At 36.7% G+C, this 4,398-nt stretch overlaps 1 pseudogene; it reads right to left on the bottom strand.

Annotated features, from left to right (window-relative positions):
- Nucleotides 1-1,609: 1,609 nt before the first annotated feature.
- LOC100466697 lies at nucleotides 1,610-1,934 on the bottom strand (annotated as a pseudogene).
- Between the last annotated feature and the right edge of the window lie 2,464 nt (nucleotides 1,935-4,398).

Below are 4,398 nucleotides of genomic sequence, written 5' to 3'. Positions count from 1 at the left end.
CAGCATGTCCAGGACCTCATTAACTGTGATCCATTTCACAGCTCTCTTTCTTCACTGTTGGCTCCATTCTTGGGAGGAATGCTCCACTCATGGTCCCGTGATGGCTCTTATACCTCGCTATTTACATATGTGTATGAATGACTATGTTTGAGAGATTATGATAGGACCAGAAGAAGTCGGATGCCCATCATTGAATAAAGCAATATGGACAATATTGACTTAGACTTGAATCACATTCCTTGTACCTTGCTCGAATAGTGAAATCAAACTATGCAATGTATAATTTGAGCAAGGAAATGTGGACACCTGGATAAAAATTGATATGTTCTTGTCTGTAGAAGAGGAAACCTCTGTCAGTTGCAAAAACCTTCTTTGATGATTCCTACTTCCATCACTTTGCTCATGATGTCTATGCTAGAAAATTCTCATCCTTTCCTATAACCTGCCAAATCTATTTATGTTTCCAGCCCTAAATTAAGTTCTATGATCTTTATGAAAACTCTCTTAATCATCCTATTCTTGCTTGCCTTGTGCCACTGAACTGCTATAGAATTTGTAGTCATCATAGGTCTTCAAAATAGTCTTTGAAGAAATATTTCATATTTATAATTTATGTGACCCTACTTAGATTGTAAGAGCCTGTTAGTTCAGCTCCATTTTTACTATGGTAGTTTAGGCAAGTTACTTAACCTACTGAGTCTTATCTCTAAGACAGGCATAATAATAATATTTACCTCATGGTGGTGGTGTTGGGAGGGATAATTTATACACCACATGTAAAATTTTGATAGCTATTCCAGATATAAATTAAATGTACAGAAAACTTTGACTGTTTTGTTAGCCTCTTTACAACGAAGATGATGTCCAGTGGAGTGGTAGTTATGTACTTAGTACATGCTCAATGAATGTATCTTGGATTTACCAAAGCTAAACTAATGTTCAATATGGTAAAATTGCCTTTTGAAACACATTGGTTTAGAGGGCAAATAAAACAAGACACATGTTACAAACTGAATGTTTGTGTTTCACTAAAATTCATATATTGAAACCTAATCCCCAGTGTGAGCCCTTTCCAGAGGTGATTAGGTAATGAGGGTAGAGCCCTCATGAATGGGATGAATGCCCCCCTAAAAGTCACCCCACAGAGCATCCTTGCCCCTTCCATCATGTGAGAACACCATAAGAAGGCAGCCATCTAGAACTAGAAAGCAGGCTTTTACTAGACACCAAATCTGCCTATGCCTTAATGTTGGACTTCCCAGCCTCCAGAATGGAGGGAAATAGGTTTCTATTTATTAGCTACCCATCTTTGGTATTTTGTTATAGTAGCCCAAACAGACTAAGACACTGACAAAAGAAGAAAACAGGAGGGAGAATATTTACACCAAAGCAGAATTATAGAAGGAGAATGTGAATATTAAATGATGAAAATTCCCAATTAAAAATTACATTTTTCTATTTCATTGTTTATGTAAACACTATATTTTAAATTAATTTTTAAAAAAATTTTAGAAAAAAACATAAGACTTTATTATTCCCATTAATAGGGCAGGTCTCCGCAGGATGAAGGCAGAAATTCTGATGGTGGGGAGGGGTCCCCACTTGCCAGCTATGAGCCGGTTGACAGGACAACGATGACCCAGTCCCCACGCAGGAACATCTTGGAGATGGGGTCCTTCTGACTGGCTTGGACTTCTTCTTGCCCTTGCCACTCTTGGGGACCTTGTTCCACATCTCCTTCACATTTTCCAGCACCATGCTGCAGTGCCTGTCGGCAGCCTTTATGTAGCCCAGAAGCTTCTTCTGAGCACTTGGGTGCTGTTTTTGACTGATGGTGTGAGAACAGAGAGTGGACCCAGATTAAACTCTTCCTTCTCCTGCTTCTGCAGCTCCTCTGGGATCATCTCACTCTTGGGCTTGTTGAGGACTCCCATGGTGGTAGTGGCTGTCCTCCAGGTCAGTGCCATCTCCCCCACATTACTCTAAACACTGTAGTTTTAGAGCAATTTTAAATTCACAGCAAATCCAAGAGGTAAAGGTACAGAGGTTTCCTATATGCTGTCTGCCCCTGCACACACATACCCTCCCTGTTATCAATACCCCCCCCAGAGTAGTACATTTATTACAATTGATGAACCTACATTGACACATCATAATCACCTAAAGTCCATAGTTTTTATTAGGATTCACTGTTGGTATTATACATTCTATGGGTTTAGACAAGTGTATAATGACATGTATCCATCATTATGGTTTCATACAGAGTATTTTCATTGCCCTAAAAATCCTGTGTGCTTTGCTTATTCATCCCTCCTCCTCCCTCCAATGTCTGACAACCACTGATCTTTTTACCATCTCCATAGTTTTACCTTTTTCAGAATGTCATATAATTGGAATTGTACAATATACAGCTTTTCCAGATTGGCTTCTTTCTCATGGTAATATACAGTTAAGATTCTTTCATGTCTTGTCATGGACTGATAGTTCATTTCTTTTTAGCACCGAATAATATTCCACTGTCTGAACGTACCACAGTATGTTTATCCACTGGAAGTGCATATTGGCTACTTCCAAGTTTTGACAATTATGAATAAAGCTGCCATAAGCATCCATATGCAGGTTTTGTGTGAACATAAGATTTCAACTCCTTTGAGTAAATACCAAGAAGTGTGATTGCAGAGTATGCTTAGTTTTTTAAGAAATTGCCAAACTGTTTTCCAAAGTGGCTGTACTATTTTGCATTTCCACCAGTAATGAATGGGAATTCCTACTGCTCCACATCCTCGCCACCATTTGGTGTTGTTAGTAATCCAGACTGTGGTCATTCTAATAGGAGTGTTGTGGTTTCTCACTGTTTTGATTTGCATTTCCCTGATGATACCTTCCTCCAAGCATCTTCATATGCTTATTCACAATCTACATATGTTCTTTGGTGAGGTATCTGTTAAGGTCTTTCGCCCATTTTCAAATCAGGTTATCTGTTCTCTTAAAAGTTCTTTGTGTATTTTGGATAGTAGTTCATTATCAGATGTGTGTTCTGCAAATGTTTTCCCCCAGTATGTGTGTTTTCCTTTTATTCTTTTGGCATTGTCTTTTGCAGAGGAGAATTTAATATTAATCAAGTCCAAATTATCAATTATTTCTGTCATGGTTCTTGCCTCTGGTGCTGTATCTAAAAAGTCAGCCCCATACCCAAAGTCATCTAAATTTTTTCCTATATTATCTTCTAGGAACTTTATAATTTTTTTTTAACCTATAGGGCATACATATACCAGAAGATAATGATTTATATTGTTTAAGTAAAGAAAAACATGGTAGCCCAACTTTTTATATAAAAAAAATTCAACCCATGTAAATATTTTTGTATACATTGAACTGCAAAATGGCAACTCTCACTATTTAGACTAGCAAAGTCTCTCACAGCCCCTCAGCTATTACTATGACTTTTAGGGGTCAGAAGTTCATTCTATTGCTAATTTGATGTTTTTATACTTTCAGAGGCAGGCATGGTAATTGCCAACCAGAGGCAATTTTGGCCAACTGTAGATGTAGGCATGTCAACACTAGATACTAAAAACAGGAATGAGATCAGGGCCTTTCTATTTTCCCTGTAAGTAGATTTCACTGTATGTCTTAACACATTTTGTCCATAAAGAGCTCTAATGTATCTTGGCTTATAAGTACAGTGCATTAAAAATGTTGCCAACTTTTTTTCTCAATAAGTAAACACTGTTTCCCACTGTCACTTAAAATAATCTCTTAGAAACTTGTGAAGCAACAAGAGCAGAGAGATTCTTGTTTAGAAAAAAAAAAAAACAGTTTAGACAAATACGCATTCTCCAAGCTATCTAAAATACTTTAAGCTAGAAAGCAGGGAGAGATAGAAGTTAACAATGGCCATAAAAAAGATAAACACAATAGTTTAGAAATCTTTGTAGGTAAAATGTTTTAAATATATTTTATTATATACTTTTGATGCCAGCCTTGAAAAACTCATAATACGCTTTTGGTTTTGGATTTAAGCTTCAATTAGGGGGAGGCAGATGTCCTCCCATATGTGGTTTACAGGTGCTATGAACTAACTCAAAAGCGTGTATATGAACAAAGACTAAAACCTTGATTATGGGAAACAGTATTTTTTTTTGTTTATTTTTTCCAGGTTTATTGAGATATAATTGGCATATAACATCATATAAGTTTAATGATAGGATAATGATTTCATATACTATATATTGTGAAATCACACCACAATAAGTTTACTGAACAGTCATCTCCTCACATAGTCAGAATTTATCCATGTTGCAGAATTTCCTTCTTCAGTGTGGCTGAGTAACATTCCATTTTTATGTATAGTACATTTTTTTATCCACTCATCCATCAATGGACACTTAAGTTGTC

The sequence above is a fragment of the Ailuropoda melanoleuca genome, chromosome 11 (genome assembly GCF_002007445.2).
Source record: "Ailuropoda melanoleuca isolate Jingjing chromosome 11, ASM200744v2, whole genome shotgun sequence".
Classification (NCBI taxonomy): Eukaryota; Metazoa; Chordata; class Mammalia; order Carnivora; family Ursidae; genus Ailuropoda; species Ailuropoda melanoleuca.
This window is presented reverse-complemented; position numbering and strand designations above follow the sequence as displayed.